Source organism: Pelobates fuscus, chromosome 2, assembly GCF_036172605.1.
Source record: "Pelobates fuscus isolate aPelFus1 chromosome 2, aPelFus1.pri, whole genome shotgun sequence".
NCBI classification, from domain to species: domain Eukaryota; kingdom Metazoa; phylum Chordata; class Amphibia; order Anura; family Pelobatidae; genus Pelobates; species Pelobates fuscus.
The window spans coordinates 121223803-121247913 of NC_086318.1; positions in this window are offsets into that span (position 1 = coordinate 121223803).

Genomic DNA, 24111 nt, shown 5'->3' on the forward strand with positions numbered 1-24111 from the left:
TGCTAAATAGATTCAAAATTTTGCCCCGAGTTTAAAAACACCCAGTGTTTACATGCTTTATTGCTTTTTTTTGCAAGTTATAGGCCTATAAATACAAGTAGGAAATTGCTGTTTCAATATATATATATTTTAAATGTATCAATAGTGACATTGTTACACCGTTATCTGTCATAAATCCCCGAAACACACCTAACATGTACATATTTTTTAAAGTAGACAACCCAGGGTATTCAAAATGGGGTATGTCCAGTCTTTTTTAGTAGCCACCTAGTCACAAACACTGGCCAAAGTTAGCATTTATATTTGTTTGTGCGTTAAAAATGCAAAAAACGCTAACTTTGGCCGGTGTTTGTGACTAAGTGGCTACTAAAAAAGGCTGAACATACCCCATTTGCAATACCTAGGGTTGTCTTCTTTTGCAAATGGTATGCCATCATGGGGCTAATTCTCATTCCTTGGCTACCATACGCTCTCAAAGGCAACCTAACCAATCTGACAAATTTCAATAAAAAAAAAAAAAGTAAAATCAAGCCTTATATTTGACCCTGTAACTTTCACAAACACTATAAAACCTCTACATGTGGGGTACTGTTATACTCAGGAGACTTCGCTGAACACAAATATTAGTGTATCAGAACAGTAAAATATATCACAGCAATAATATCCTCAGTGAAAGAGCTGTTTGTGTGTGAAAAATGCAAAAAACTTCACTTTCACTGACAATATCATCGCTGTGATATGTTTTACTGTTTTGAAACACTAATATTTGTGTTCAGCGAAGTCTCCCGAGTAAAACAGTACCCCCATGTACAGGATTTAGGGTGTCATAGAAAGTTACAGGGTTAAACACAGTGCTAGCAAATTAAATTATCTGGACTTTTGGCCTGGGTTGGCAGGCAGGTCCCTCAAATTGCAATCATTAAAATTACTTAATTAGGTAAAAATATTACATAAATATGCACGTAGAATTTTAATATATATACATATTTATGTATTTGACGTCTACATGTATATTTATGAAATTATTTATGTAATTATGTATGTGGACATATGTATATTTTGTATTATTTTTATTTATTTATTTATACATAGATATATATATCATTACATTCTAAGTGTATTTTGATATAAATATATATATATCAATATCAAAATACTGTTAGAATAAAATTGAATATATATATTTTTTTTTTTTTTAATTATTAAAAATTATTTTTATTTTTTGTTATTTATTTTTATTAACATATTATTTGTATTTTATAATAATATATATATACCATATATAGTTATTATATATATTGTATATATTCGTGTGTAATTTAAATATAAGTGTATTTTTATATTAATATACGTATATATAAATATAAAAATACACTTAGTGTGACATTATATATATTATATATATAGATATATTATATATAGGTGTATATATAGATATAATACATGTATATATATCATATATATATACACATATTATTTTTTTTTTTACACTGATTTCTTTTTTTTTACACTTTATTTTATGATTTTTTACTTGCAGGGAGACTGCCTGTCAGCACAGACAGTCCCCCTGCAGGCAGATACACAGACCCCTATTGCGGTCATGTGATCGAGTGATCACATGGCCGTGGGGTCCTGATCTGCCGAGGGGGGACTGCCCGGGCAGACAGGCAACCCCCCTGGACCGGGAGGAGAGCTGATCGCCGCCGTGGGACCGACGGCGATCAGGTAAGTTGCCCAAAACCGTTATGACGGTTCAGGACCGTCAGCGGTCCAAACGCACGTTTTACCGCTGACGGTCCTGAACCGTCAGCGGTCCTTAAGGGGTTAAGGACTGATCCAAATGTACACGTTGTGAACAAAACAAAACGTATACAAACCATGGCATTTGCGCTACATGTCTGTCCAACCGTAATTCACCTCTTTTTATTAAATGCACCCACACTTATTATATATCATTTTATTCAGGGGAAACAGGGCTTTCATTTAATATCAAATATTTAGCTATGAAACATAATTTAATATGAAAAAAATGGCAGAAAATAAGAAATGTTGTTACTTTTTTAGTTCTACATGACATTTTTACTGTCAATGTCATAATACTGTTTGCTTTTACTGCACTAAAATACACATATTTGTATTCAGCAAAGTCTCACATGTAAAACAGTACCCCCTATGTACAGGTTTTATGGTGTTTTGGGAAGTTACAGGGTCAAATATAGCACGTTACATTTGAAATTGAAATTCGCCAGATTGGTTACGTTATAGTAGTCCAGGAATGAAATTTACACCCATAATGGCATACCATTTGCAATAGTAGACAACCTAAGGTATTGAAAATGGGGTATGTCCAGTCTTTTTTAGTAGCCATTTGGTCACAAACACTTTTTAGCCCCACGTCCGCCCACGGTAATGACGACGTGAACGTGCGTGTGACAACACGCAAAGACACGCACGCACGCTCTGGGGTCAAAGGACGGTTACGGCCAATCGGATCTGAAGGAGGCTTATTTAAACTCATTTTTACTTTTCCTCATTGTCCTGTCATGGTTTCCCTTAGATGGTTATCCAAGACTGCGTTCCTGATTGTGTATTTCTGGTTATTGACTTTGGCTTTGTTTTGACTTCCCTGACTTCTGATATCCTTGATTATTGGCTTTCCCTTATCATCTTGTCCCATTCTGTGTCCCTGACCTCGGCTAGTAGATTGACTATTCTTAGGTACGTTAAGTCCGGCCATTCTAAGGTCCGGTTAGACGTTACCCTTAGTCCTAGGTGTGACACATTTCTGCGTGCTGGATACTGTAATCCCGACATTTATACAATTTATGATTATACCCTCAATATACATAATTGTCCCCAAACACATAACATAATTGTCCTCGATATCCATAAATAATCCACAAACATCTTAATAGAACAGGGTTCTATTAATATACCTTTTTTGATGAATACTTGTTTTTCCTTTGTAGTATTTGGAATATACAGCAAACGTTATGATGCATTTCTTACACTGTATCCCTTCCTGATGCTGTGACTATCCCAATCAGCGGATTAAATGCTACCCCGTCATATATCTGTTCTGTTATGATTCCTATTCATATTTCACAGATGGAGGTAATCTCTTGACAAAGCCACAAGTGTCATTCATCCTACTACAAAGTAATCTAGTTTAATTGAACAGAAAATAAAAGTCAGTAATAACCTACCTGAAGGGCAAGTGTTTTTATTTTTTTATTTTCCATGATTAAATCAAGATGTAATATTAGTGAGGATTTGAACTTTATGTCTGCATGTCCTTAGATCCAATTAATTTCATTTTTGGATTTTCTGATACGTTATCTTCTGCACGGATAATTCATATTACTCCAGTGTTCGTCTTAAACAGCAACATGCATTTAGTTATTCATTTTAAATTTCAATACTATATTTTTATTATTGTAATTTATACAGTGTCAACACATTCAGCAGCCCTGTACAAAGTGGACAAATCGACAATTGCAGCAGTACTGGATAAATGGATGGTGTGGGATATTTTATAAAATATTAATTAAACACTTAGAAACACAAATAAATTAAAGAAATGCTAATAATTGATAACTAACTAATACAAATTAGATGAACACAAGGAGAAGAAGAAGAAGAAGAAACAAAAGGGATTTAGCTCCTAAACAGCAGAGAATTGAGCAGGAAGATAGTAGAAGCACTATCTATGCACCAAAATATTACTGTCATAAATGTAAAAAGGTATGTAATATAAGATAAAATAATTGCATTGGCTATTTGTAATCCTTCTGTACACCTTGGTTTACTTGCAACAATGTATTGTTTAGTAGAGCTAGCAAACAAAAAGTAAAACAGGGTCAGTATGTAAAAATAAAAATATCAGACATTGCTCCCTGCTCCATGAGCTTCTAAAACCCTCCTGTTAGGAACTCCTTTCCTGAGCTAAGCCCTGTGCTGGGCCAGTTCATTGGCTGAATTTGTCAGTTAATCATTCTCAGCCAACGAGCTAAGCCATGCACCACCTTGCTTAGCTCAGAGCAGAGAGTGTGTGGCTGCAGAGAGCCCAAAGGAACCCAGGTAACAATTCCCTGGGGAGCAGAAGGTCACTCCTTACACCATAACCACTACAGCAAGTTTTCCTTTAGCATGAACAAAAAGGTTACTGTGCTTTCATCTTACTCTATAATAGCAGAGCAAAGTTCCTTAAACCATAAAGGGTCTTTAAACAAGAACAAGTAATACAAAGAGGAGGAAGCAGCCAGTCAACAGGAGTTTTGGCATGGTCCATATACGATGCAGAGATCTTTAACCATGTTTTTGAACAGGAATGAATATGTGTCAGCAAGCATTAATTGAGGAAGATGGTGTTCATAGCTGACATCTGTTACTTGTAATCAAGAATAAAAATGAATCTGATGAATTAGATTGTGGTTCAGAAGTGTTTGTAACAGCCAGGAGACGGGATCCTGCAATCAAGAAAACAGTTGAGGGCATAGCAGTTAAGCAGATAGTGCTAGATTAAATAGCCTGGACAGGTTAAGATTTGATTATACAAATCCAATATTAACTTAGATGTATTATTATTATTTTATTATTTATATAGCGCCATCAATGGGATGTAGATAGTTATTATAAATATTATTCGGAGATCTCCTTCATTCAGACCACATGCAAACATAACATATCATATGATCGGTAGAACTATCCAAAGTTTCATGACCATTCATGCATAGTAAACATTGCCTATGATTGTTGTGCTACTATGTCGGATGGTTTAATAACAATGTCCCAAATATTCTAAAGTTCCAACAGTGCATTCTTTTTAAGTTTAGTCTGTTTGTCATAAACCCTTGATGCTAGCTTCTTAGCACCAATTGCTTTTCAGATCACCTTTACCATTTAATAAATGTTGCTGTAATCTTTGAACTTGGTGGTAAATTTACTTTTGGCTTTGAAATTTGAAGATCCTGCTATACTCAGCTATTTGTTGTTGTCTAGCAAGTCAATTAGGAACTGCAGGCAATAATACCGTGTAAGCAAAAGAACTACTGTCAGCAGCGTAGGGACCAGACCCTGGAGCAGAAACATACAGCTGCTCAGGTAGACTCATTCCAAGTTGCTAGATGAAAATACAGCTATCTTGGAAAGCGATTAAAGGCATGGAGGCCATCCAAGGCAATGTACCAGAGGGCAGAAGAGTAAGTGATGTTAACTGTTTTGTGGATCACTGCAAAGTGAGGTCAAGTGCTCAGTCACTCCGGAATGGGAGCAAAGCAATAAACGGTTCAAACAGGTCAAGGCAGGCAGCAAGCTATGTAGTCAAGATTAGAGTTCTGCATAGGAAGAAACTTGGTTCAGGCAAAAATATTTTCAGAAAAATAGACATTTTTTTCAGTTTGCCAGAATTTTGGCCATATGTTGGTTCGGCTCAGCAGGATTTGTGTGTCAAAAACCTGATTAAAAAACAAAGCAAAGAAACAAACAAAAAGGCCCAATCAGTGTGCTGCAAAATATATACATAATATAATATGCATTTTGCAATACACTGATAGGAGCATTTTGCCGTCATTTGCTCATAGATCAAGTGAGAAAAAGGAGGGAAAAGCAGGAGAAGCTTATTTATTAAATATATAATATAGATATTTTTACTGCTCCGAACTTGCTCATTGCTTGATCTGTGAATACAATAAACATTTAGTGACTGTCCCCTGGCTTTAAATCATATTTTTTTTTTATCATCAATCCTCTTACTGATGTGCCACAGATAGAATTCAGAATCATGAATCAAAGCAAACATTTGGTTTGTTATTCAGGCACATATCAGCTGGGAGTTTGGAAATCCAACTGATCACCATATTGGGAAGAATTTTGAGAGTACAGGGGCAGGGACATTGGAATAAGATGGAAAAAGTAAGCATTGCACCTTGGAGTTGTAACCATGTGAATTTCATTGAGATCACACGAAGCTCGGTCAGAAACCAGGAAGAAACAGCTCCCACTCAACGATTTTACAATATAGTGAAGCAAAATAGTGGAAACCCACCAGGAGTTCTAGTAAACTGCTTTTATGTCATAGACTTTGAGCTTTAAGAACTTTAAAGAAATGTGACCTGCCTCGGTCCCTAACTCTATCCCTGAATTTATAGAAAGTGATTTTAAAAGACAGTTACCTGATATATTCACTGTTGATCGATAAATAAATTCCTTGGAAGAATCATATATGTGTTAGCCGTTCCTTTAGCAAAATTTGGAGACCAAAGCTGCTAATTTAACAGTTTACTGAGGTTCTAAACTGAAATAGTTTGAATTTTAATCTCTTATATTTTGACATTTTTAACTGATACTTACTCTACACTAGTTAATGAATGATTTAGAAAACACTCTGGCTAAACTGCATACAAAGCAGTCAATAGACAATATCTCTACTGTCACAGTATTGTAATAACTTGATAGCTTTGACCTGTTGCAAAGGCATATTTTCTTGCCTCAAGGAAGAACAATCTTGTTACAATATTATTACTGTCAAAGCCTGTGCTGAAGTTTACTCTTTGGGCTTATGTGTCTTCTAGCAGGGGAGGAGGAGGAAGAGATATGTGGTTTCTAGTGTTTTGTAAATGGAAATTTGTACACACACAAAAAAAACCCTGTTTAAAACGCAACTGTAAAATGTATAAAGACGGCAGGAATGCGGAAAAAAGCAAAGCAGACAAGTGAAACCATAAATGAATTTTAATGGATAACCATGAAACACGTATAATCACCAAATAATGTGTCTAGCAAATCTATCTATTCGAACAAAGCACCTTAACCTCTTTGCTCGTGCGACATTACAAACAGCACTGGGTAAGGTGCAGAACATACATATGGATGCCTAATGGCCAATACTAGAACATGGCATGGATAATGTTATTTTTTTTTGTCAGTATTTGTTAAGAATACAAGAAGACTTAGCTCTTTAATGAATAGTAGTGGGAAGAGGTAGCAGCTCGTGAACCCTGTCCAGAGTCTCTCTTTTCCGGCAAGATAGGAGATACTGGTAGGAAGAATTGGGAGTTGCGCCTAAAGGTGTCCTCAGATGGTAAATGGAATGAGAGAAATTGAACAGTAGAGGATAATATAGTGTAGTATGTTGATATAAATGGTGAAAAGAGAAGCACTTACAGGATATGGAGCTATGAATCAGCTCCAATTTGATGTACTTGTACTTGAGTGGTACACTTCTCGCTTAAGGATTTGTAGTGTACCTCTTGATCTAGGTGGATGGTGTATGAAATAAGGACAAAGCGAGAGCACTATATAATGTAGAAAGTCAAAACAGTATAGGGCAGTTAAATCATAAAATAGAATCGATGGCTCCTTTAAATAATTTAGAGTGGTATCCCCACTCTGGGATATATTGGTGAACCATTTTTTTCCCCATGATGTAGGTATATACACACACACATACATAAATACATACATACACACCAATGAAGAAAGGTGCACTTTGAGGTCTTTCTAATGTGCTTTTATTGTGGTCAACAAAAAAGGTGCTATAAAAGCTACATTTTATTTTACAAGACGATTTAGCTATATTATTTTATGTGTGGACCAACATCGGGCATTACAATTTGGGGCCTCTGGAGTGCATACTAGAGATGTCCCGAACAGTTCGCCGGGAACTGTTCGCCGGCGAACATAGCTGTTCGCGGTCGCCGCGGCGGGCGAACATATGCGATGTTCGGTCCACCCCCTATTCGTCATGGAGGTGGGAGGGTCTGGGAAGGAGGGTCTGCTGCTGATTGGCTGGAATGTGTCTGCTGACTGTGAGGTACAGGGTTAAAGTTTACTCAATGATGATGAATAGGGGGCGGACCGAACATCGCATATGTTCACCCGCCGCGTCGACCGCGAACAAGCTATGTTCGCTGGCGAACAGTTTCCGGCGAACTGTTCGGGACATCTCTAGTGCATACCCTTAGGAAAATTGTTTATATAAATATTACCTACACACCCTACCCCACTTTCTGCGATTATTCCATCTTTAAACTTTTCTATGTTATCTAATGAAGAATAAAGCTTAAAAGGATCACTGTGTTGAAAGTTTATATGAGAAGACATTGCTGCGTTCATGGATACTGTGGCCATATGAAACGGTGTATGGGGCTTACCTACTATTTGTATCTTTTTATGGTACTGAAGTAAACCACCCAGACAACCATTGGATTAAAGTACCCAGATAGTTTTCTTTTTAACTATGCTGGCTTATTTTGCCCTCCTTGTCTGGTTGGCCACTATTGGTGTCTGTTCTCCTCCTTGTTTTCCATTACTCTTCCATCTCCCTGTCTATTTCTTGCTTTCCTTGTTTCTCTTCATTGTGGTCTAAAAGCTCCCTCAACTCTGTTATTGTGCTCTCCTTATTCTTTTCCCTATATTTCTTCTATGCTCTCTCCCTTTCTTTTATACTCATTGACCCATCTACTCTTCCTTTGCTTTTAGCAGTTTTTCACCAGTTTCACTTTTTCTTTTTATTCTCACACTCTTTTCACTTTTTTACAATCCTATCCATAATTCTTTCTTACACTGACTTCTACATTTAATAAAAAACCTGAAATTGCAATGTTAAATTCTATTTGTAATTCTAAATCCAACCCATAACCCTAAATGTTATGTCCAAACCTTCTCCAAATACGGTTCCTAACAAAACATTTTATACTCTGTATAAAAATATAAATACCACCCCTAGTCCAAATCCTAAATAACATCACAAACCTAAAATACTATCCTTAAAACCCCAAGCCAAACATCCCTAACCATAACCTAAAATATGGCTGTGAAGGGACTTGAGTGCTGTAGGTTTATTAAAGCTTTGATTGTGGCTGTTAAAGGGACACTCCAGACCCCTAAAGTACTTTAGATTGTTTAAAAATGTTATGTCCAATTTTTTTCGCAAAAAGAGTAATTTTCAATAGAAACTGACACTTTTATGTGTTGACCTGGTTGCACCCCTGGCTTCAAAGCAGACAATAATACTTACTGTTTTGGTTTACCTGCCTTGCAAAGTCTTCTCATTGAGCTGCAATGGTAAGACTGTGGTGTTACAACCGCAGAAGGGTGCAGACAAGAACACTGCAGCTTTTTAGATATACCCCCATTAATAAAACAAACAAACACATAATTAAATGCATGTAATGGTTCATGTGGGGTATCTATTAAGCAGTGTTTTTAAAATTATTTTGTATTTGGGCAGTGGAGTGTCCCTTTAAGATTTTTGTTTTCCTTTATTATGCCCTTCATTTAGCCAGCAACCATGATGGACAATGGATTTGAGCTGGTATTCGCTGTGTATGGATTGATTAATTGATTTATGTGTGTTTGCTTTATTTATCTGCTCTTCACTGAGTCAATTATCTCTGATAAAATGCATCATTGGCTCAGTGCTAAACCCCTGCTTTGTTCCAGCTGTAAGCTACACAAAGGAATAAAGCTATTTTTCTTCTCCTGTGTATTGATTGAGATGATTCTTTGAAACCTGGCTGATTGTGGTATATTCTTACAGGCGCCCTTTTTTGCCCACCATTCTCGGTGTGGAGGGCGTTTGTTTTTTTGCGTGGGATCACAGGTCACAATAGACTCCAGCAATTAGTTTTTTTTTTTAGTGGATGTACAATAGGAAGCAAAAAATCTAATTCTATTTAAATTGGTTAATTAAAATGACATTATTAGCTCTAACTATGACCTCAATTAAATTTCTGCCACTTATCAGCAGTTTTAAAAATCAATATTATACTTAGCCTTCAAAATATCGAGGACATAATATTCATTAAATGGCATTGAAATTATCGCTTATAAAAGTGGTCAGTAAATGCATTTCTGACTAATCGCCCTTGATGGACCAACTAGAATTTTCTTTTTATGCATCATGGATCTGCAACACACTTAAAGGGACACTATAATCACCAGAACAACTACAGCTTAATGTAGTTGTACTGGTGTATATATCCTGCCCCTGTAGGCTTTTTGTCATAAACACTGCTGTTTCATTGAAAAGGCAGTGTTTACATTGCTGCTAAGGGACACCTCCAGTTGCAGTCACTCAGGTGGCCACTAGAGGTGCTTCCAGGGCCGGAGTAACATAAGGGCAGATGGAGCTGCAGCACCAGGCCCATGCCCATGGAATAGGCCCGTTGCAAAAGTTTTCCTTTTTTTAACTACTCTTCAGAGATTAGCATAGGGTATGTGTTTTCTGATAGCTATATCCTGTAAGTTTCATGATGATAGGGAGGTATAACTGTTTTAGTGTTTTCTATCAACACGATTTTATAATTGTTCATGCACAAAGCACTTCAGCAAGTAATGAGACCATTATATTTGATGCTCATACTGGAAAGTATGAGCATCAAATAAAATGAGCGAGACTGTAATTTAGTTCCATAATGTCACAAAAATATGCAAAGACATGTATGGGAATATTTGTGCACTTAGATGATATACTATTTACGAAATAGACAGTAAAATTCCAAACAGCAAAAAAAGTAACACATTAGCCCTTCAATAAAACTCTAAATACATCATCTCGATTGTGTTCCCATGGGAAAAAAGTGCTCAACTCCTCCTATGTTAGTGTTATGGGGCGACTCACTCGCCGGACGCCACGTGTTTTTTGCCATCCTGGGAGTGAGGGATGCACTTGACCTACCTCCTGGTGGCCGGCTGTCTCCTCCACTCCACTGCGGCACGCCATTGACCCAAGGTGCGCCGCTGCCTCTCCCGTCTCCCTGGACCCCGCAGACGCCCCAAGTGGTTTGCAGCGTGCGAGGGAAGGGACACAAACTCTGCCCTCCTTGGATTACCCTGGCTTCACCTGCATAACCCTGTAATCAAATGGGAATCTGCTATGTCCTTTTCATCTGACCATTTGCCGGAGGAATTGGCTGAACAGTAGAGAATCCTTATGTACCCCTAATATCATTCCTCAAATTAATGTGCAAAAGGATCAGGAAGTCGTACTACCAAAAGTTTCTGAAACATGCAGAGATTTGTATAGTAAAGAAACTATAGTGGAACTTTCTAGATGTGTCCAGGATCACCCAACTGATTTGTTCCCTAAAGCATTTGTTCCTTATAGACCCAAAATGCTATGGCTGCGGCACACCATTGGCACAAGCTGCGCCGCTGTCTCTCCAGTCTCCCTGGGCCCGTAGATGCACCACGTGGTTTGCGGCATGCGGGGGAAGGGACACAAACTCTGCCCCGTCCACCAGCGTACCTCCCCTCTGGCAGGCGGACTAGATGGCATGTATATAATGTACTCCACACTGCCCCAGGATTCCCTCAGGCTATCAGAACCCTGGGGAACCCATACAGGATTTCTTGGAAGCAGTGTGGGGAACGGTGGCTTTCAGTTTACAAACAAACATAGCGTCCCGCCCATATAGAGAGGTGTGGACATCTAGTTACCCAGAGGAGCCTTCCACTTACATAGGCCGTTAGACCCCTCCTCATGGGAGGGCTCCTATTCCCTTTCCCCTATTTAAGCACAGAGCACCCTAGGGTTTGTGCTCAGTTGTTTTGTTGTTCCCTTGGAGTACAGAGCCAGATCCTGACTGAAGTGAGTTGATTACCCTAACCTGGGGAGTCCCTGAATAAACTCTTGTCTGCCTGACTTCTGCCTTGAGTCTTGATTAACCCCTGCAACGCTGTTTCAACCTTGGTTAACCCCTGCAACACTGTTTCAACCTTCATTGACCCCTGTAACGCTGTCCCAGCTTTGATTTATCTCCTGCAATTCTACTACAACTTCAATCAAGCCTTTCATCATTTGCCATGTGCTGAAACTCTGGTAAAATACTTTATTCTTCCTTGAAGACTTTTATTTCTTATGAAATAATTGCTTTATTTACCATTTATACTTGCATTGGGACTTTTGCATCATAATTATTTGTTATCAAAATAAAACCTTTTAATTCAGTGACTGTGTTCGTATAAAATCTCTGCATACCGAGTCCATTCACCCCAAACCCGTGACAATTAGTTTGTCAAGTTTTGTATTGTCTCTTAGATGTATTGCACCTTTGTCTTTTTACTTGTACCCTTTGAACTCATAGACACATTGCGGAATGTGTTGACACTCTTTAAATAAAGTATTATAATACTAATCCTGGAAAAAGTCTACATTTATGGATTAATTTAAATGTGTGAACTGCTAAAATGTCCCAAAATGAGACATGATCCAACATCAAAATTCCTATTTTGCTATAGTAATATCAAATATGCTTGACTTTGAACATCATTTATTAGCTGAGTGTTAGCCAACCACTCAGCCAATTGATTAAGTCCTAACAGGGACAAAATTGACATAGCTAAAGTAGAATAGGAACTTTTGCTTTAGTGATATCACTGAACCGGATGGATTGCAGGTGTTGGGGACTCAAACCATTCAAGAAGGGTCTGACTCCTTACAATGTGATAATCTCTTTATACTCATATCACCATAACCACTAGAGTACCCATTTAGGGTATTGTAACAAGCCAATTGCATCGTTAGCACTATAAACAAGTCACAAGAGGCTATATCATTAATCCTTTAATGCCGTCAGGCATTTAATGGGCCTAAAAAAACATTGCGTAAGCTTAAGCCCCTGCAGCTTAGAGGTACTCACCTCCTCCACGATCTTCTTATGGGGGACTGTCTGACAGATACAAAAAACCCACAGCACCCACATTTTGTGCAAAAAGATGTGTTCAATTAGATACAATATATCATGCCATAAGTATACAATCAAAAGTGCAATAAAGATAAAGTGCAAAGTATCTACATCTTAATCCACATAAATAAAGTTTGTGCAGGGTATTCACTGTGTGTCTGTGTGTGCTAGGGATGCTTTTTGTCTGTGTTTGATCTGGGGATGCCATTTGTGTGTGCTGGGTTGCAGTGTATGTGTGCTGGGGATGCAGTGTGTTTCTGTGTGTGTTGGGGATACAGTGTGTCTGTGTATGTGCATGGGATTCAGTGTGTGTGTGTGTGTGTGTGTGCTGGGGATGCAGTGTGTTTCTGTGTGTGTGTTGGGGATGCAGTGTCTGTGTACGTGTATGGGAATCAGTGTGTCTGTGTGTGTGCTAGGGATGCAGTGTGTCAGTGTGTGCAGGGGATGCAGTGTGTCAGTAAGTGTGTGCAGGTGATTCTGTGTGTCAGTGTGTGTGTGTGCAGGGGATGCAGTATGTCTGTGTGTGTGCTCGAGATGCAGTATATCAGTGTGTGCTCAAGATACAGTGTGTCTGTGTGTGTGCTGTTGATGCAGTGTGTCTGTGTGTGTGCTGAGGATTGATTCCTATGTCAGCACTCTGTGTTGTCACTGCAGCCAATCAAGGTAATTGTGGTATCTGTGGTGGTTTGGCTATAGTCTGGAGTCTAAACTGACTCCTAGCAACAGTTGCTTTCAGTTTACAAACAAACATAGCGTCCCGCCCATATAGAGAGGTGTGGACATCTAGTTACCCAGAGGAGCCTTCCACTTACATAGGCCGTTAGACCCCTCCTCATGGGAGGGCTCCTATTCCCTTTCCCCTATTTAAGCACAGAGCACCCTGGGGTTTGTGCTCAGTTGTTTTGTTGTTCCCTTGGAGTACAGAGCCAGATCCTGACTGAAGTGAGTTGATTACCCTAACCTGGGGAGTCCCTGAATAAACTCTTGTCTGCCTGACTTCTGCCTTGAGTCTTGATTAACCCCTGCAACACTGTTTCAACCGTGGTTAACCCTGCAACGCTGTTTCAACCTTGGTTAACCCCTGCAACACTGTTTCAACCTTCAATAACCCCTGTAACGCTGTCCCAGCTTTGATTTATCTCCTGCAATTCTACTACAACTTCAATCAAGCCTTTCATCATTTGCCATGTGCTGAAACTCTGGTAAAATACTTTATTCTTCCTTGAAGACTTTTATTTCTTATGAAATAACTGCTTTATTTACCATTTATACTTGCATTGGGACTTTTGCATCATAATTATTTGTTATCAAAATAAAACCTTTTAATTCAGTGACTGTGTTCGTATAAAATCTCTGCATACCGAGTCCATTCACCCCAAACCCGTGACAATTAGTTTGTCAAGTTTTGTATTGTCTCTTAGATGTATTGCACCTTTGTCTTTTTACTTGTACCCTTTGAACTCATAGACACATTGCGGAATGTGTTGACGCTCTTTAAATAAAGTATTATAATACTAATCCTGGAAAAAGTCTACATTTATGGATTAATTTAAATGTGTGAACTGATAAAATGTCCCAAAATGAGACATGATCCAACATCAAAATTCCTATTTTGCTATAGTAATATCAAATATGCTTGACTTTGGACATCATTTATTAGCTGAGTGTTAGCCAACCACTCAGCCAATTGATTAAGTCCTAACAGGGACAAAATTGACATAGCTAAAGCAGAATAGGAACTTTTGCTTTAGTGATATCACTGAACCGGATGGATTGCAGGTGTTGGGGACTCAAACCATTCAAGAAGGGTCTGACTCCTTACAATGTGATAATCTCTTTATACTCATATCCCCATAACCACTAGAGTACCCATTTAGGGTATTGTAACAAGCCAATTGCATCGTTAGCACTATAAACAAGTCACAAGAGGCTATATCATTAATCCTTTAATGCCGTCAGGCATTTAATGGGCCTAAAAATCCATTGCGGAAGCTTAAGCCCCTGCAGCTTAGAGGTACTCACCTCCTCCACGATCTTCTTATGGGGGACTGTCTGACAGATACAAAAAACCCACAGCACACCATTTTGTGCAAAAAGATGTGTTCAATTAGATACAATATATCATGTCATAAGTATACAATCAAAAGTGCAATAAAGATAAAGTGCAAAGTATCTACATCTTAATCCACATAAATAAAGTTTGTGCAGGGTATTCAATGTGTGTCTGTGTGTGCTAGGGATGCTTTTTGTCTGTGTTTGATCTGGGGATGCAATTTGTGTGTGCTGGGTTGCAGTGTATGTGTGCTTGGGATGCAGTGTGTTTTTGTGTGTGTTTGGGATACAGTGTGTCTGTGTATGTGCATGGGATTCAGTGTGTGTGTGTGTGTGTGTGTATGCTGGGGATGCAGTGTGTTTCTGTGTGTGTGTTGGGGATGCAGTGTCTGTGTACATGTATGGGAATCAGTGTGTCTGTGTGTGTGCTAGGGATGCAGTGTGTCAGTGTGTGCAGGGGATGCAGTGTGTCAGTAAGTGTGTGCAGGCGATTCAGTGTGTCAGTGTGTGTGTGTGTGCAGGGGATGCAGTATGTCTGTGTGTGTGCTCGAGATGCAGTATATCAGTGTGTGCTCAAGATACAGTGTGTCTGTGTGTGTGCTGTTGATGCAGTGTGTCTGTGTGTGTGCTGAGGATTGATTGTGTGTGCACTGCAGCCAATCAAGGTAATTGTGGTATCTGTGGTGGTTTGGCTATAGTCTGGAGTCTAAACTGACTCCTAGCAGCTCTGTTCTTTTCCCCACCGCTGCTTGCTCCTACCCTGCTCCTGGCTGCCAACTGCATCAGGGAGATCTTAGTACCTGATGTATGTGCTGCCCTGTGACCAGTTTGCACATCACCAGATAAGGAGGTGGACTTTGCCACTTCGATCTGGGCCCAGCGTGCTGCATAGTGCTGTAAGTAAAGTACAGCTGAAGTTCCGGCAGCACAGCAAGGAATGCCAGAGCACCAGAATTTCAGTGGAAAACACGAGCACAACCCAGAGTCATTGGCCAACTCTACCTCAGCCTCCTCCCTCTTCTTATGACAGAATTGTTTTGAATTTTTAGCCAACATCCCAGCCTACCCCGGCGGAGATGCAGATCAAGGAAAATGAGGGCGTTCCCCAACTGCTCTTAGATCATGACAGATGCGGCATAATACGCCCATGGCAACGATCTGCCTGGAGCCATGGTCCCACTCTGACCTATGGACAGGCCAGACCTGGCTGCTCCTATCTTGCGTATCATATACTTTAAAAACTGTAAAGTGCACTTTGTCCTTCTGTTTGCCCTTCTTTTATAACACTTACATGAAGCACTTCCCCTTGCAGGCATTGCTTTCTGTTCAATTCAAGCAGGAGGTTCCATTTTAGACTGGTTTCCTTTCTTACTAGGGTATCCTATGCATGACTCCCCACTTCCACTGTACGCAACAAAGATATGTGCCTGCTTAGGAACTTCCCTTAGGTCTCGACAGCTGATCGCTCTCAGCCAATCAGCTAAGCCCTGCTCTGCCAGACATAGCTCAGATGTCCAGCTTCCAGCATTCTGTCAGGTGTAGTACTGGCATGGAACAGCAACCAGCAGACCCCAGGTGGCAAGTCAAACCATTGGGGTTCCTAGTACAATAACCATGCTGTAGTGGCTCTGGTGTTTGAAATATGTAGTGAATGGGCCATGGAGTTGTTTTGCAATCAGAGAACATGAGAGACAAAAAAAAAAATATTTTAATTTTATTTATTTATGGTGAAGAAAAAAACCTTTTATATACAAGGAAAAAAATCTTCATGAACAGGTTTATTCATTAAATTATGATTTGTAGCGAATTAAAGTCTGATATCAAAATGTGGGCAAAACAACGAGTCACAACTTGGGCATTTTTGCCTGAATTTGAATATCCCCAGAGTTATTCATAAAATATTGAAGCCAGGTTATAGAAGCTATCTGTGATAAAAGAGGTGCTTACAAGCAAATAATGAATAATAGAAAGATACATATAATAAGCTGCTACAACACTTTGGTTTGTTCTTTCCTTACACCACATTAGAACTGTACAAAAAAAAGATACTGTGTGACCTGATAACTAGACTACAACAGCAGTAAATGAGTGGAGCGCTTGCTGGTTAGTATATATTATCACTATGCAATCACTCACCCATTATATGCACTGGGGGTACTGGTACAACTGGCTCAGTCACCCAGGGAAGCTTTCTATTACCATGGGTATTGGCCCCTTCTCTGTCTCGAGGACTGTGGTATTCAGGCAGACTTTATACAACCGGATAATATCCATTATCAGCACTCTTTTGTAAAATGCATCATTGCATTATCAGCACTCTTTTTGTAAAATGCATCATTTCATGTATAAACTTACCTAAATGCTCACCACACAAACCTCCTAAATGTGACCTATTTGTTATAAGGAAGCCTAATGTAATTTAATCTTTAATCTAAATTACTTATGTAACAGTTTCTGGGGAAATTGTGTGAAGTGTCTACAACTGGAATGGGCGGAGTAACTGTTATTATTTATTTATATAGCACATTTAATTGCAACGTTGTTGCCCAAAGTGCTTCACAGTTACATTAATACATACATTTATAAAAACATTAGCAGGTGTACAAATGGCCCTGTCTATGACATCACTTGCTGCTCCAGCCTGGCACAGGTCAGAGTATTTTGGCGGTTGCCATCTTTACAGGGTCGTATTTTTCGCCACAAGAATGACGATATTCCGTGAACCATTCGGCGAAACGTTCCACAAAGTAATAGCAATACGATCTGGAACAATCCGCACATTTCGGTATATTACTGTCTATGTAGTGTAAAAACTGTGGGAGGAGTTAGGGTGGCATATTTGGCTATAATAATAATAATATATGTGAACTAGAAAAGCTACAATTTCTGGGGAAATTGTGTGAAGTGTTCTTGCCTCCACCAGTAGTCTACAACTGGAGTGAGCAGAGTAACTGTTATCATTTATATAGCACATTTAATTGCAATGTTGTTGCACAGTTACATTAAAACATACATTTATAAAAACATTAGCAGGTGTAGAAAAGGCTTTGTCTATGACATCACTTGCTGCTGCAGCCTTGCACAGGTCAGAGTATTTTGGCGGTTGCCATCTTCAAACGGTCGTATTTTAAAAACTATAAATCCTACAGCGAAGAGCTTTATATTGTGAGAATCACAAGACCCAGACCTACATTTGGCTTAGCTTAGCTGTGGACATTTTTAGTGGCAGCAGGGATAGATGAACGTTTTGATATAAGATTTGTGTAGATGGGCCTGAAAATGAGGGAGTGGTGGCAGTTTAGAAATCATGTCCCGATTTTTCAGCTTTTGCCAGCTCCCACTCTAGCTTTGCCATTCATTCCTATGGGACACATTTCGCCACAAGAACGCCGATATTCCGAGAACCATTCGCCGAAACGTTCCACAAAGTAATAGCAATCCGATCGGGAACAATCTGCACGTTTTGGTATATTTTTGTCTATGTAGTGTAAAAACTGTGGGAGGAGTTAGGGTGGCAAATTTGGCTATAATAAGAATAATAAGAACTAGAAAAGCTACAATTTCTGGGGAAATTGTGTGAAGTGTTCTTGCCTCCACCAGTAGTCTACAACTGAAGTGGGCGGAGTAACTGTTATTATTTATTTATATAGCACATTTAATTGCAATGTTGTTGCTTAAAGTGCTTCACAGTTACATTAAAACATACAGTTATATAAACATTAGCAGGTGTGAAAAAGGCTTTGTCTATGACATCACTTGCTGCTGCAGCCTGGCACAGGTCAGAGTATTTTTGCGGTTGCCATCTTCAAATGGTCGTATTTTAAAAACTATAAATCCTACAGTGAAGAGCTTTATATTGTGAGAATCACAAGACCCAGACCTACATTTTGATGTATAGTATGTCTCTGAGATATTAACAATAAAGGCACAGTCGCAGTTTAGAAATTGCCCTTCAAATGTGAGCTTTGAGAGTGGAGTTTCAATGAATGCCAATGGACTGCGTGAGTTGCAAACAAATGGTCATATTGTGAAAACGATCAGGACTATGGCTTAGCTGTGGACATTTTTAGTGGCAGCAGGGATAGATGAACGTTTTGATATAAGATTTGTGTAGGTGGGCCTGAAAATGAGGGAGTGGTGGCAGTTTAGAAATCATGTCCCGATTTTTCAGCTTTTGCCAGCTCCCACTCTAGCTTTGCCATTCATTCCTATGGGACACATTTCGCCACAAGAACGACGATATTCCGAGAACCATTCGCCGAAACGTTCCACAAAGTAATAGCAATCCGATCGGGAACAATCTGCACGTTTTGGTATATTTTTGTCTATGTAGTGTAAAAACTGTGGGAGGAGTTAGGGTGGCAAATTTGGCTATAATAAGAATAATAAGAACTAGAAAAGCTACAATTTCTGGGGAAATTGTGTGAAGTGTTCTTGCCTCCACCAGTAGTCTACAACTGGAGTGGGCGGAGTAACTGTTATTATTTATTTATATAGCGCATTTAATTGCAATGTTGTTGCCCAAAGTGCTTCACAGTTACATTAAGACATACAGTTATAAAAACATTAGCAGGTGTACAAAAGGCCCTGTCTATGACATCACTTGCTGCTGCAGCCTGGCACAAGTCAGAGTATTTTTGTGGTTGCCATCTTCAAACGGTCGTATTTTAAAAACTATAAATCCTACAGCAAAGAGCTTTATATTGTGAGAATCACAAGACCCAGACCTACATTTTGATGCATAGTATGTCTCTGCAATATTAACAATGAAGGCACAGTCGGAGTTTAGAAATTGCCCTTCAAATGTGAGCTTTGCAGAGTGGAGTTTTAATGAATGTCAATGGACGTCGTGAGTTGCAAACAAATGGTCATATTGTGAAAACTATCAGGACTATGGCTTAGCTGTGGACATTTTTAGTGGCAGCAGGGATTGCTGAACGTTTTGATATAAGATTTGTGTAGGTGGGCCTGAAAACGAGGGAGTGGTGGCAGTTTAGAAATCATGTCCTGATTTTTCAGCTTTTGACAGCTCCCACTCTAGCTTTGCCATTCATTCCTATGGGACAAATTTTGGCACAAGAACGACGATATTCCGAGAACCATTCGGCGAAACGTTCCACAAAGTAACAATCGGGAACAATCTGCACGTTTTGGTATATTTCTGTCTATGTAGTGTAAAAACTGTGGGAGGAGTTAGGGTGGCAAATTTGGCTATAATAATAATAATAATAATAATATATATGTGAGATAACAGTAAGTGGTCTTGCTATGCAAGAACACTTAATAATAATATATATGTGAGATAACAGTAAGTGGTCTTGCTATGCAAGAACACTTAATAATATATATGTGAGATAACATTAAGTGGTCTTGCTTTGCAAGAACACTTAATAATATATATGTGAGATAACAGTAAGTGGTCTTGCTATGGAGACAGAGGAACAGCTCCAGGCCTGAATTTCAGCAGCAAATGGGGATTTGACCAACTGACAGCGCAAACAGTTTAAACTATAGGTTTGCATCTGTACCCCATATGCCATTTGTCATCACCAGTGGGGAAAGGTTTTAAACAAACCCCGGACATGGTGGAATACATAAAAGAGGCATAACCAGGTGGTCACTTTATGGAAGTGCTATTTTCTGGGTCTTCAGGGATAAGAGGCTGAACCCTGGTTTGGCCTCATGTATGCAGCGGAGCGCTGTCATCCCCTGAGAGAGATATTTAGGTCAGACCCCCGTTCAATGAATAGGGTACCCAGGCTGGCAACTCATAAAAATGTGCTCTTGCTGGGTCTTCAGGGATAAGAGGCTGAACCCTGGCTGGGTCCCACATATGCAGTGGACCACTCTCATCCCCTGAAGGAGAGAGTCAGGTCAGACTCCCAGTCACTAAAAGGGGTACCCAGGCTGGAGATGTGCTGTTGCTGGGTCTTCAGGGATTAGAGGCTGAACCCTGAGAGGGCTACAAAAATATTAGCATGGTCAGCATAAAAAAAAAAAAAAAAATATATAGGACTGCTTAAGCAGACTCCTTCCAAACTGCTGCGAAGGACAGGAAAAAAAAAGACTGCCTGTGAGGGGAGGAGCTAAGCCATGAGTAAATGCTGCCATGTTTGATCAGGGAAAATATATCGTGCAAAACTGTGGTTTAAAATGTGATGAGATGTGGACAGAATGGACTTATTGTTAGTTGTTTTCTCTACTTGTTAGTTGTTTTCTCTATTAGGAATTATAATAAGCTTTTCCCCTACAATTGGCACTGTATTTGTGACTACATACTTATAGAAGAATGAGGAGAATATAAAGTTAGTGTCAATTATATATGGCAATTCATCAATTTAATTTTATTTTCCCTTTTTTAGGTGTTTAAAATTAATTCTTAGGGAACAATATCTGTAAGATGTTCTTTATCGCTGTAATTTTGTAATCTTCATAATTTTATTAGAGTATTTACCTTTTATAATTTTTTATTAAGGTTATATAATATAACAATTTTAAGTTTTAAAACATTTTTTAAACTATTTATACAATTTAATTTTGAGAGTTACAAAAAAACCAAAATTTGGTGTTTAGTGAATAACCCGGTCAGACTGTAATTAGCTACAATTCAATATTTAGTGAATTAGTGATCCAGAGGAAGGCGAAAAAACGTGGACATACCACGGATAATATGTCCAAGTAAAAAATTCCTTCCTGACCCCATGTTAAGGCGATCGGTTATAAGTCTGTCCCTGGATCTGAATTCAATTTATTTTTTATGAATCTTGCTCATTTACCATTACCCCATACATTACCATCCCCCTCAGATCCTGTTTAGGTCCATGCAGCAGATTATCCAGAAGGTTTTGCTTTGTTCTGATGAGTTCCTGTTTACCCTGTAGCCCCAGTTCCACACTGACTGGCTTCAGATTGTTCAAGCTGTTGTTACATATTCCCAGTTTATTATGATGCATGATGACATCACTGTTTAGTTGTAACCTTATAAGGTAAATAGGCACATCAAATGTCTTGGGTTTATTTATCCTTAATGGATGTCTATTGCTAAAGATTGTATATAAAAATAAGTCTGTACAATATTTGTTTTATTGTTTTTGGGTTTTTTTTAGTTGTAAGATTTTATTTTTATTTGTAATTAAAATTACTCTGATTGTTTTAAATGGTTTGGGAGAGGAGCACTGCTATACGTATTCAAAGACAAATAGTTTTAACAATCCAAACATAAAAGATAACCATCTATAGTTCATAATGTCTGCCTGCTGTGGGACTTCTATAGAGTAAAAGCATGTATTTTTTAAGATGCCCTATGTGAATCTGTCCTTTACTGATTTTGATTGACAGCTTATCTAATTTGCAAGACTTTCAGCTGATATCATGTGAAACGGTATATACTTAAAGGACCACTACAGTGCCAGGAAAACATACTCGTTTTCCTGGCACTATAGTGCCCTGAGGGTGCCCTCACCCTCAGGGACCCCCTCCCGCCGGGCTGGATGGAGAGTAAAGGGTTAAAACTTTATTCCAGCGTCGGGCGGGGAGCTCTCCTCCTCCTCTCCGTCTCTGATCCTCCCTTTCGGCTGAATGCGCATGCGTGGCAAGAGCTGCGCGCGCATTCAGCCGGTCTCATAGGAAAGCATTTACAATGCTTTCCTATGGACGCTTACGTGCTCTCACTGTGATTTTCACAGTGAGAATCACGCAAGCGCCTCTAGCGGCTGTCAGTGAGACAGCCACTAGAGGATTTAGAGGCTGGATTAACCCTATTATACACATAGGAGTTTCTCTGAAACTGCTATGTTTATAAAAAAAAAGGGTTAATCCTAGAGGAACCTGGCACCCAAACCACTTAATTAAGCTGAAGTGGTCTGGGTGCCTAGAGTGGTCCTTTAATACCTAGATTTTCAGCATTACTCACTAAAGCAAAACCCATTACACCATTAAAAAAACATTGAAAAGCACCCATTACTTGTGTTAAACCTTTTATTACATATATAACAATGATAGGAAGGGTGCTAAAATGGAGTTGATTTAGAGTATATTTAAAAACAGCAGTTTGGATTTCTACATTTAATGCAACCTTTCCCCACGTTCCTTTTTTGTGTATGTGTGTGAATGTAATGGACTATACACTCTGTGTGAATGTAGATAGACTGTGTACTTTGTATGAATGTAGATGGATTGAGTACTGTATGCTACATATCTGCCAATTTCCCCAAAACATTTGTCCTTTTTAACATAATAGGAGTACCTCCCTTCATATGCCCACTTCCCTTGAGTGTCACTTCATCCCCCATGCTGACAATGTATCTGTGTAATCCCCATTGTCCCTCGTGTGTGTCTGCAATCCCTTATGTATCTCTGAAATTTCATGTCACTCATCCATCTTATCGCCCCACCACGTCCCTATGTATCTCTGCACGTCCCCCTATTGTCTCTACCATCTTCACATCCACCTCATGTGTTTTAGTTTTTTTAACTACTCTTCACATGTGGATTTAAGGAAACAAAACTTGTATGGACTGGCTGACAATTAAATTAGTTAAGGTAAAGTTGACTTTGCGCAGTATGTAAATGCTCTTGCTGCTTCAGTCTCTCTAACTCTGTGCCATGTTCCCTTTCTGACACACTCACTACAAACACCTTTTCTCTGTCCCAGACTGTGTAACATGAGCTTCTGTCTGTTACTAAGAAGGTTAGGAGAGGAGGGGACAGTTGAGTGCTAGGGGAAAGTCCTTAGAAAGCGTGTAGCGAGTGCATTATTAGACGCATTTATGCCAAGCTCAGGGTGTTGTCTGCTTAGTATGCCCTTAGTTGGTCATCCTGCATGATTGGCAGGCAGCCTGACATGCATTCACACCAGGCTGGCCTAATTCCTCGGGCAGATGTTTTGTGGGCATGTTTGCCCCTTTTAGCGGTTTTGGTTACGTGATTCGCATCAGTGGCCCACCCTTATACCCCGCCCACCGAAATCCTGCTTCAACAGATACTGCTGTTAGGTGGTATGGATTTACTTGAAAGATGTACATTAATAAAGAAACATTAAATCAAATCGAACTTTGATAAAAAATATCTGATGAAATATCTGCTGTTTTCAATGATAGAATGGAATTTAGACTATGTAAGGGTTCACCATTACATGTATACCAGGTCTATGTTTACTGTAAATTTGTTTCTGGTGATGGGCAGTACAAGTTTGGGAGCTCCTTAAGACTTCCTGGTCTTCCTGCCATACAAAATGTTTTGCAACAAGGTTGACAATGCAGAGGGTCAGATGAATATGAAAAATAAACTTGTATTTGTTGTCCAACAAATCTCAGCTGGGTCTGCAGTCTGTGTCACCCAAGATTGGTATGCCCAAATTTGCTACTGCAGA